Here is a 12591-nt window from a genome sequence, read left to right on the forward strand (position 1 = left end):
TATACCATTAACCTTAGCAATTACTTTAGTGATTAAATTAATTCCTTTTATAAAATTCACATAGTCAACTTCGACATTATGCAGGGTGTACAGTGGGTATCTTTATTGCATGCATTCATAACAAGGCCAGGCAGAAAAACCTACAAAATAAAGATCGTAGGTATCCCTACCCCAACACTAGGTGAAAACCCTACTTCCTCTTTGCTAGCCACCAACAAGAGGCTCACAAAGTTTTCTAAATTGCTTGATCTAGAGTTTGAGTTATGTCCAGTGTCAAAACATATGAGTTAGGTGGAATCGTCTACCCTTAAAATTGAGCAAGATGAATGCATTGCATTAAATTTTATGTTAGAAATACATAATCTTTTAGGATATTCCATTGAACCCCAAGTGAAAATACTCAAATTAGGTCATGTCCTATCCCCCAAAGTCGTAACAATTGGGGAATATGAAGCTCACTTAAATTCTTACCAGTTCCAAGTTCGATTTGGAAATGCTTTAGAATATTTATCTGCATTTTTTGAATGTATGGAGCCCAACATGGCAAGGGATAGTGTAGAGTGACTGAACATGGAGAAGCCTTCTTCAGAGAGGAAATAATGGGCATTGTAGCTTTTGAGGGAGTCGAAAGAAAAATGAGACTAGAAGGAAGGGATCAGTGGTGTATTTTGATGGAATCAGCGGGATTCAAATTTACTAATTTAATTCATTACGCAAGGAGCCAAGCTCGAATTTTTCTCTATAATTATTGTGAAGAGTATTCTATAGATGAATCCTCGGGTTCCCTCTCTTTGGCATGGAAAAATTGGCCCCTCCTCACCATCTGAGACTGGTGCTATTGCTAGTCTCTAAGAATTTGGCAATCCCTTGTATATTTCTAATTGATTATTTAGTATACATAGAACATTTACTGCATTTAGGATGGAAATAAAATTATTCTTTGTGTACATATAGACACATTGTGACTGTAAATAAAGGTTATATCATGGTCATGTGAATATGTCTATAATGTTTCTTCTCCCGCTTTGCTTTAGTAATTTTAGTTCTAGCACATGCCATGCATCCCTTGGCAAACAATTTTTAGCTGGGTAGACCAATTATTTCTTGTAGGCAACATGAAACAGTGGGATGATTGACCTCTACCATTACTGGAGTGCATGAAAACTCTATAACCTTGGATTAAATCAAGTGCTTAGGAAAAGAATGGATTGACAGAAAGCCTCTTGTCTCATTCTTCCTTGATTTTCACCCCTCTCGGTTCTTCCTAGTTTCTATTCTATTATATATGTAGAGAAAGTGTTGCAAAGTCTCCATTACATAAAAATTGAAGTATTTGTTTTATGCAATGTCCCTAAAACCCCTTATGTAGCCAAAATTTTCTATTTTAAATAATAACAATTGTGAATGCTTTCTTTCAAATCTGCAAACTATCTATTGATTGAAGAGCCCAAAGTGACGCTCCATCTCATACCCCACTTTGTTGTCTTCATTGAAAAGAGCGAAGATATAGGTCTCCATTCCCACTCTCGTTCTCTTGGGTGTCCCTTCATTCGATAGTACATACTGAATGAGATTATTGTTGTAAGTCTGAGCATTCTCAACTGTGGCCATCTCATCACCAGCAGAAGGCCATCCACTTTCAGTAACAATGAGTGCGATGTTGGGATATTTGAAGGCTTCAATTGCAAACAAAATAGAATCCACCATGTCTTTGAATAAGCTCCAGTAACAATGATCTACGTCTTGCACCATTGGAGCCGTGGAATTAAACAATGAATAATCTAGAGAAATGCTTATGTCGTCGAAGTAGTTGAAGTATGGATACACATTTTCCATGAAGGGAGCCCTGGTATTTGACATAAATTTGAGCATATAACTCATGGAATCCTTCAAGTCATCTCTGAAAGCACCCTGAGAAGGCAATAAGCTTGGTTTTTGAGGTTTGTATTTTGTTGCAGATATTGGTCAAGGGTTCGTGGAGTATATGAGGGTTTTGTTGTTGGGTTTTTGGGGTTTTTTCTAAAGGATTTTTTTGCATAGGGTGCGAGCAGGAAGAGGGACAAGCTACTAGATTTCGATGGTGTTAAAGGTCTGAGGAAGCCACAAACATTTTCTGTAAGGAAGCCCAAATCAGGAGGATCCCATGCAATGTTTCTCAATGAGTAAGAGCATTCTTCGTCGTTGGATTCCCTGCCCTCAGATCCTCGAAGTGTTGGAAATTTTGATAAGGGTTTGAATGAAGAACCTAGTAAGTATTCTAATCCTCATTCTCATGGTGATGATTACAAGAGAAGGCTAGGGAGTAGTAATATCAAGGGTAAATTTGAGATGGGGAAGGATGATTTGGATAAAAGTAATGAGTTAGCTAGCTATAAAAGGGCTGGTGGAGATGATGACTAGGTTTCTGAGAGGGATGAAATGAAGAGGGTTTGGAGGGATGTTGCAGAGCATAATGGCAAGAATTCTGGTAGGAGACTAGATAATGATAGGAATCATGATAGGAAGTATGATAGAGGGGTTCCAAGCCTCAGGAATATGAGCGGAGTAAGAGGCATGAGAAGTCTTTCAGGGAGAAAAGTTGAATGGATGAGTTTCATTATGAGAGGGATTTAAAGGAGTATTCAACTGGCAAGAAGGCCGAGAAGGAAAGGGGTGGATTTGGTGAAACATTCAAGACGAAGCGACACTACGATGATTTAGATCACTCGAAGCGGTTTCGTGATGGTGGGATGGATAGAAAGGATTCTTAAGAGAGGAATGGTAGTCATGACAGATTGGATCATGATCATGAAAGGAACCGGGATAGGAATAGGGATCTAGATGTGCAGGGAAATGTAAAAAGCAGTGAGGATGGCCAAGGACACAGTCATGTTCACAAAAGTGGGGTTGGAGGATTGGGTGCAGGTGGGTCTTTGGGGGACTAGTGTAATTCAAATGGACACAAAGTTTCGGAGAGAATATCCTCAGATTCCCACAATCTGAGTCAAATAAAAGGAGGAGTGGACTCTTGTCATAGTAGAATGATATATGGAGGTAGCAGGGTAGAAGGGTGGACTATGGATAGTCATCATGTAGGACAATCGAAATCAGCTAGCAAAGGTCAAAATGGGGGACAAGTCAAAACACTTGTTGATGGAAGAACCACTCATAACATGTATTCTGATATGAAGTCTTTGGATAAATTAGTGCTACGGAAAGATGATCCACCTTCTCAAGAGGATCGGTTGACAAAGGTGAAGCTTAAGGTAGGTGGAGTTACTCATACTATTCATGCAAATTCCACTAGAAATCCAGGAGGAACCAAACATAAGGGTTCAGAATCCTCATCTACATCTAGGAAGCCTCCACAGGAAATTGAAGGTGGGAGACAATGTCAGAGATCTATTCTTCAGGTATAAGTTGGGCATCTAATGTAGAAACAAATTTATATCATCTTTTAATTATTCTTTTATTGTTTAGTACCATCACAACTACCAAAAAATCACCTGTGATTTATGCCATTTGTTCAATCCCATTGAACAAAACTATGGTCAATTCAACGTAATTTTTCTTTTATGTCACTGGTACATGCATAGATTCCTTGGTAATATAAAAATCCCTACTAACATTAACTCCACTGGTGAATTTACCTTAACAATATTTCATACATCTACCAAGCTCTGAAGTATCATATACTGGTATTTGCCTTTGTGCAGTGAGAATAGTGAGGTGCTTTGTAGCCCAATATGACAAAGATGTTTTCATGTAAATAGATATGTGACAGCATCTGAAAAAATATTAAACCAGTGTTGATTGATCTTAAATCCAAATTTATCAAGCACTCAGAGGGATTAAATTTCATTAGATGTAGTTTTTTAATCATTTAATTCCATGTCATGAATTAAGTTCTTTAGATTAAATGATATAAGAAATGTACACAACAAGAAATTTAGCCCTCTACTTGATAGATATAAGTTTAAGATGGATTTGTTCTGGTTATATTTTCATTAGTTGAAGGAAACATATTTACTTTACCATTTTATTTTTCAATTCATGTATATCCCATTGTGTTGTCATCAGCATTTTTCCATTTTTATTTAACATGTGTATGCAGGGTTTTTCCATGTTTAGTCCTCTAATGGGGATGAGTTACCTAATTGGGCTTATTTCTGTAACCATAAGGTGTTGACACCCATGGTGGAATATCTTTCATACCATTAAATTTAATGAAGGTAGTGGTTTACATTTTAAATTTGTCTAAATACACGTTGGTGGTCAAGATTTGTCGATGGTTATGTGGAAGATTTCATATTAGGTATGTCGTATTACTGCACTCGAGCACATGAGTTGACTCCATATCTAATGTGCAGGAAAATTCGGATGATGAATATGAATTCTCTATAAGGGTGGAAATGGAAGAATCACATAAGAAGGAGCTTCAATTTTATACCAATGCATCTATTACAAAGATGGATACACATCATGCCAAGTAAATTACTTCTAGAAAGCAGGCAGAAATGACTAATAATTTTGTAGTTGGCCAACCCGTTCGCAAAAGCACAAGGATACCTAAGAAATGCATACTGGGTGGTGAACATGATGAGGAAGCATCACAACGTAAAATCTCAAGGAACACTAAGAAACATGTTCCAATTGGTGAGTATGAGGAAGATGAGGAGGGAAATGAAACATCTCAGCGATGTAGTTTAAGGTTGCCTAAGAAGTGGATGGTGGATGCCGAATATGATGAAGATGATTAAGAAGCTGAAATGTAGCACAACATAAAATAATATTGAATAGTTCAAAATATGAAAGGGATTCAGAAGATTTATATCAGGAAGATGATGAAGAAGAAGTTGCATCAGCCGATGAAGATGCAGAAATTGTGGATGCTGAACTTGAAGGAAAGAAGAAGAGAAGTAGACGAAAACAAGAAATTGGAGATTGAATTTTTGATGATAAGAAGGAAGCTCCCCTTAATACATGCCAAAGGGCTATGGAGTCATGCAAAGATGTTGATTCAGAAGTAGGAGAAAATCTGATCGAATTTCTAGAAGGACTGCCTCAGACCAGTCAAATAAGTATTGTTAGGCCCCTATACTGCTAGTGTAACCCGTTATTGTTATTAGTGCAACCTCCTTATTATATTGTTGTGCCCATGTAGTCCCCATATTGTTATTATTGTGCCCCATAAAAGCCCACTATTGTTATTATTGTGCCCTTACATTATTATTGTTATGTCGGCTCTAATTATATTATGACCCCTTAGATTCCTATATATAGAAAGGAGGTATTGTCATTTGTATCATCCAAGAATCGTTCATTTGTGTAATGTAAAGGAGGTTGCCCCCTCGAAGAGGATGAATTCTAAGGTGTCCAACTATCTTTTCTATCTTTTTGTGAGCAAGTTTCATAAGATTCGGTATCAAGGCATTGGATTCTAGGGTTTCACTGCTCCAAAAAGGTCATCGTGGAATTTTCGCTATAATTTTTTTTTTGGAGATGTTTCAGAAGAAAACAACAAAACCCATTTTATACGAAATCACGCCGAACCTCGAGTCCGAGTTTCAGATCTTTTCGCGCTATATTGGCAGAGATATGATCTAAGGAAGTTGGTCTTTTTGCAGACTCCTGAATTACATTCCAAACAGGTGACCTTGGGAAAATCGTCATAACTCTTTCTTTGAGCATTAGATTGCAATTTCATAAGAAGTTATAGAAAGAGGACAGACTGTAGTTTCCTGTGTATATTTTTTAGACTCGAAGGTTAAAACATTGACACGTGGCACTTCATACAAGTTCGCTCTTCTGAAAAGGTATATAATCAAGTCATCTTGGGAGATTGTGAATAACTACTTCTTGGAGAATCTAAATTCAATTAGACCAGTGGCATTGGAAAGAGGACGTAAAGGGCTACTACAGGCCGTAATTTCAAAACTAGAAGCGCTGAAATTACAGAGTTATAGTCATTTCAATATCGAGCTCCTAAAATCAAGAAAAGGCAATATGAGGAAGTTTGATAGCAAGGATCCGGTAAATTGGATACGACAGATGGAGAAATATTTTGATCTACATGGTGTACCACTGTTACAAAAGGTATGTATTGCATCTTCATATTTAGAACCGGATCAATTTTTATGGTATAAAGGGCTTTGTTCTCGTAAAAAATTGTTACATGGTCAATTTTCACGGAGGAAATGATAGCACATTATGAAGATACAAAGAGAAACACCTTCTTTAACCAATTGATAAATCTCAAACAAAAGTGTTCAATGGCAGAGCACATTGAGGACTTTAAAAAATTAGATATAAGGGTAAATGATATTCCATAGAAGCAAAGGATTGATGTCGTCATAGGTACTTTAAAGGATAACACTCAACATGAGGTTCGTCTTTGGGAACCTGATTCATTGGAGAAGGCATTTAGGTGGGCAAGAAAAATTGAAAGCGAAATTATGGAAAGAAGGAATCCCACCACTCATGACTGTAATTATGGAAGTGTTTCTTCTCCTAGCCTTCCACAACCTACAAGGGTTACACCACAACAATTGGAAGAAAAAGGAGAAAAAGGGTTTTCTTACAATTGTGATAGCAAATGCACTAAAAGTCATAAGTGTGCTGAGAAGAAACTATTTTACATAGAGTATGAAGAGGAGGAAGAAAAGGATCAAGAAACATCAAAAGAAGAGGATATACGCTAGGACCCAACCCCAGAGAAAGAAGAAATGAATCCAACCATATCTTGTAAAGCATTAGCAAGAATTACCACTCCTAAAACTCTCAATATAGAAGGACATATCAAGAAGAAAAAGGTTCAAGAAGTGAAAGATCATATCAAGAAAGAATAAATGAATCCAAACATATCATGTAATGCATTGCCCGGAATTACCACTCCTCAAACTATCAAGATAGAAGGACATATCAAGAAGAAAAATGTTCAAGAAGTGAAAGATCACATCGAGCAACAAGAAATGAATCTGACCATATCTTGTAAAACATTGGAAGAAATTACCACACCTCAAACTCTTAAGATAGAAGGACATATCAAGAAGAAAACGGTTCAAGCAGTGAAAGATCACATCGAACATCAACAACAAGTTCTCCAACTTTTAAAGGATAATGCCACTTTGGTGCAGAATCAAATGAAACAACAGGTAGGCCAACATCGCAGTGAAAAAAGTTTTGATGTAGGTGATTGGGTATTTTTACATCTACATCTCAAGCAAGCTATTTATCATAAGGAAATATTAGCAATACTACATGCACTTAAGAAATGGCGACCTTACCCAATGGGAAGACACTTCAAGGTAAAAATTGTCATGATAGTCTTAAATACTTTTTAGGACAAATATTATCTTTAGAAGAACAAAAAAAATGGGTCACAAATATGTTGGTTTATGACTTTGACATCATCTACAGAAAAGGGAAGAAATTTTTTGTGTAGATGCACTCTCAAGAAAGGATGAGGCTGTGGAAGCATTGTTTTGTGCCATTTCTATTATCCAACCAGATTGGATAAACGAGACAAGGGATGAATGAAAGAAGGACAAAGAAGTGTGGCCACTCATTCAAAAGTTGTAGAATATCCCAATTCAAACAATATTGCCAGAACTTGAAGAGGAAGGAAAAATCATATTAGAACATGGAGCAGTCACATAAATAAGAACCCGACAGTTACGAAATTGATTAATTTCAGAGTATCTCATCCAGTGGAAGAACTTACCTGCCGAAGATTCCACATGGGAGGACAAGAATTCTATACATAAGCATCAAGAACTACTCAAGCGTTGAGGACAACACTTTTTGAAGGAGAGGAGCATGTTAGGCGCCTATACTGCTAGTGTAACGCCTTATTGTTATTAGTACAACCCCCTTATTATATTTTTGTGCCCATGTAGTCCCCATATTGTTATTATTGTGCCCCATAGAAGCCCACTATTGTTATTGTTGTTCCCTTACATTATTATTGTTATGTCGGTTCTAATTATATTATGACCCCTTAGACTCCTATATATAGAAAGGAGGTCTTTTCATTTGTATCATCCAAGAATTGTTCATTTGTGTAATGTAAAGAGGTTTCCCCCTCGAAGAGGTTGAATTCTAAGGCGTTCAACTATCTTTTCTATATCTGTGTGAGCTGGTTTCATAACAAGTATGTCCTTTTCCATGCAATTGATCTTAGCATGTTTATTAGCATATTTATATTTTGCATTGCAAAAACATGTATTAAATAAAATCAAATTTTAGTGGGTTGTTAATTGTTTCAGTATTTTTTGAACATCATAAGAAAAAGATAATAAGCCATTAAAGAGACAATTTATAGTTAGTTCCCAATCTCTAAAATGTTCACTTGAATTTGTTTAGTTCATTCCCCAAAAATTTATTGAGAAAATTTTGGTTATCAGTTTGATTTTTAGATCTGGTGTATTTTCTTGCGTTGACATGATTGCACATTATTTTCTAACTTTTGATAACATAATTTTGATCTCTTTCACCCTTTTTGTGTAAATTTTCAGTGTTCACATTATTCTTTTCCTTTGTGAAATTTTGTTCTTCTTGTTAAGCTGCTTCACATATCTTGTAAACTCTCCTAAATTGATGGATTTTTTCTTCTCGTGGCTAGGAAACTAGTATTTTTTCGTGTGACTTTATCATTACTTTGTATGTCAAACATATCTTTGTTATCTAATAGAGAAAGTAGATAAAACATTTGCTACTCATTATTTTTACTGACAAGGGAAGTTCTTTTGCCAAAGAAATGCACATCATGGAGAAGCCCACTGGGCACTTTCCCTCTTCAAGAATGGTACCTAATGTACACTTTTGGGTTGCAGTTTTGGTAACCTAACTTGGTAGGAAAATAAAGGGAGGTCCACGATATTGACAAATACAACATGGATGGTCTTGACTCCGCAATCTCACATCTGTAATTTGTAGAACTAAATGGCTTCAGCCAGCAAATTTGTAAATGTCTAATAGAATTTCTGATGCTGCATGATGTTGTCACTTTTATGTCGACTATTTTGACATATATTCTGATATATGTTAAAAGTTTCTAGATGAAATTGGTCTATGCATGTTTACACATATATGCCCTATTTTGTTAATTATTCTGATTAATGCTAAAGTGTGATTTTTTTCTCTGGTAATGGGAATTATAATGTAAATTTTATCTTTGAAAGTGAGTGAGATGAAAGTCTGGTGCAATTTTGTTTGATTGATATCTCATTGTTAAGAATGAGGATGTGCAACCACGTGGGTTCAAAAGCATTTGTAAAGGCATCTCTTGCTTTTCTCCTAACATGTACTTGCTTACTTGACAAAATGGAAAGAAAAGTTATCAGAGGTGGAACAACAATTGAAGAAAGTAGAGGCGGCTCAGGAATGAAATATGCAAGTAGAGAAGGCTACAAGTGAGATTCAGGTATGCATGGTTGGGTGGGATTACAATCGTGGGAATTTCTAGTGGGCATATTTCTCATAGAAAAGTTATATAGAAAATTTAATGTAACTAAGTACTTATGTGGCTTTATATTATAGGCTGAGGCCATCAAGAAGGTTATAGGTCATGACTCATTAAGGAAGAAGCGGGAAGATAAGCTACGGAAGAAAAGATATGAGATGGCAGAGGTGATTAGATGTCCTGTGGCTTTGTGTTGGATGGTTGTTTCTTTCTCCTAAATCTTTCAGTTCTAGTATTAACAAGTGTTTATGAATAGGAGAAGGTTGTTAGTGCTATGATTCTTGCATCAAATAACGTGAAATGGGTAATGGGGCCTTCTTGCACAGTTGTTTCATTTTCTGAAAATAGAGGGCTTCCGAGTATATTAAATTCTAGCCCATGCAAGTTTGATTTTAATTTTTAATTCCTTTGTATCACAAGTATTTCTAGTCTCCCATCAATCTTGAACTATTATTAGTAATTGGCAGCAATCAATTCGCTTTTCATATTCTCAGAATTAGCATCACATGGCTTTCACTTTGTTTCAATTTACTTCCACAATGGTTGATTTTTGTTCTTCTTCATGCACCTTTTTCCTTCAGAGAACCACACATTGCATCTCTCTCATTTTCCAACCTTGTAATTTAAAATTTCTTACCTATGCTATGCTTGTACTCATACTTCTTTAGTAAACTCACTTGATAAAGTGACAACATTGCTTTGTAAAGCTTCCGAGCTTTTAGTTGACCTTGCAGCTCACTACTTAGGTGCTTCACACTTGAATTTTCTTCTTCTAATAAGGATTTCAAGGTGGAACTTTCTTGCTCTAAGACAGAAAGGATTCCATGGCTTCTTCATATGAAATATTTAATTTTTCTTTCAACTAGTTTGGCTTCCTCTTGCATGGAAAAAAAATCGCTTCCCTAGCACATACCAAATCTTTAAGTTTCATTTCATTAAGTTCTTGATGCAGTTTGACTAGCTTCTCCTTTTTATCCTCTCTCTCCACAACAGCTGATGCAAGTCTCTCGATGGATGACTCTTTCAGATGCTATCCCTTTTGAGCAATTTCAAGCTCCTACTGAAACTCTTTGATTTGAGCCTCTACCTGTAAGAGTGAATTTCCCATTTGCCCAGTCTTGGAAGAAATCTATACAGACTCCTTTTCTCTACCTTTAAGAGAAAATATCAGGCTCTCAAGCTCCTTTACTTTTTCTTTTTCTGCGAACTCTTCCTCCATTTTATTCTGTCCCTTAAGTTGCTTCTGCATGTTCTCTTGCTCCATAAGTTATAGACTGATATTTTGTGTCCATGATAGTAGTTAGAAATGCAATCATAAGATATGTCTGTGCAACAACTCTAAAACTTCACCTTGTCTAATCATGAATTCATCTATCACGCAGCCAAGTCTTTGAAATAAAAGAGACCAACTTCATCATTTATTCCTTGAATTAGTTACATAATATTCTTTCTCAACATATATTCTTCTGAGAAATATTTCAACTCTCGACCGTCATATGTTTTATTTTCACGATCTTTTAGATTAGTATCTTGATCCTTTGCAAACTCTGGATCCCATGTGGACTCACCAACATAAGCTTCCCCATCTCCAGCTAATGAAAATGAGTTGTAACTATTATTAGTAACCCATAGTTCATATGTTGCTTGCGACTCATCCAAATCCAATTATGTCCAACCCTTATTTAAGCCAGGTTGTTCTTCCCGAGCCTTTTGTGCCTGCCTCAGATTTCTTTTTTGCTCTAGATTCACTCAAAGAGAAAACATAGTAACGTCATCATCAGTTTCTTTAAGGGGTGATCTCATTCACTCTTCCTCCGATCAGCTTTGATACCATGTTAATTTTCCATAGGGCTGTATTGTTCTTTTCTTTTGGTAATTGCATTACAACTTTTACACAAAAGTCACCCCACATCATAATAACATTACATCTTTTATAGTTGCATTGTTTGAAAATTTAAATACTTACAATATATTACAACAATTTTTTGTAAAGAATTCAAAAAAAGGGATACAGGATTTGTAAAAATATTGAAATTATAAATGCATATAGAAATCCTTATGATATTCATCTTCAACTTTAACCTTTCCAATTACTTCCCTTTTTCTGATTCCATTAGCATTTCTAGGACATGACTTGAGGGATATAGTGTTACACCTTTTAGGTAGGCATCGTAAATGCTCGTGCTTTTAGTATTGAGTAATAACTTTCCTGTGTTTTCATGGACACATCACTTGGAACTCCGTTCATTAGGTTAGTTTTCATGGACACATCACTTGGAACTCCATTCATTAGGTTAGATTGGGTTGTAAGCTTCAGAATGATTTGAACAAGGAATCATTCTCATCAAAAGTCGTCATGTTCAGAGAATGCATAACAGCCAACCATCTACGACAAGTGGTGACAAAATACATGTTGTGTTAAAGGGATTATCAATGTTTCAAAGAGGAAACAACTCTTCACAAAGAGACATTCCAAAGTCCAAGAGCTTCATCAGCTCTCTTATCTCACTTGCCTTTCTTTGAGGCATCCAAAGGTGCAATTTTTGTACCCAAAGTGATCCTAAAGATTCCCAAACTTCTAAATAGATATTAGACAAGTAATAATGAACATTGATTAGGTGAGCTACATTCATATTATCCATCACACAGAAAAGAAATCAAATTTCTATAAACACAAAACCTTATTTCACAAATGTAAAGTGCATGAAAAATATGCACTTTCAATAAATGATACTACAAAAAGTGCTTGTATGGCTAAAGACTTGCATTTCAAAAGGTCTAGAAATGAGGATTAGAAGGGGTTTCCTTAGAAAACTGAGCAGTGAGTAGTAGCAATCACCACATAATGAAATTTCCAGAAACTAACTGCACCACTACATATAGAATGAAAAAACACTCTCTGCGAGAAATTGCACTTGAAGTGGAATTTGCATGTTTGAAATCACCGTAAAAAATTGAAAGTTCAATGAAAGGGGTTCTTCAAAATGTTGATGTGGTAGATCATATATGACATAGTAGCACATGGAAACAACCCATAGTAGAGTGTTGTGTGTTTGTCAAATCACATGCTTTCAAAGGTGGCACTGCTTTGGTGATGGCATGTGGTAGGTGACAGGGCAGTTGTATTGTAATTTTTGCCATAGATGGCA

The 12591-nt window shown here is 36.0% G+C and overlaps 1 pseudogene; it reads right to left on the bottom strand.

Annotated features, from left to right (window-relative positions):
* Positions 1-1431: 1431 nt before the first annotated feature.
* On the bottom strand, positions 1432-1860 carry LOC149239365 (glucan endo-1,3-beta-glucosidase, acidic isoform pseudogene; annotated as a pseudogene).
* Between the last annotated feature and the right edge of the window lie 10731 nt (positions 1861-12591).

The sequence above is a fragment of the Pinus tabuliformis genome, chromosome 8 (assembly GCF_031772625.1).
Source record: "Pinus tabuliformis cultivar Carrire ecotype Pingquan chromosome 8, CPIR1, whole genome shotgun sequence".
Lineage (NCBI taxonomy): Eukaryota > Viridiplantae > Streptophyta > Pinopsida > Pinales > Pinaceae > Pinus > Pinus tabuliformis.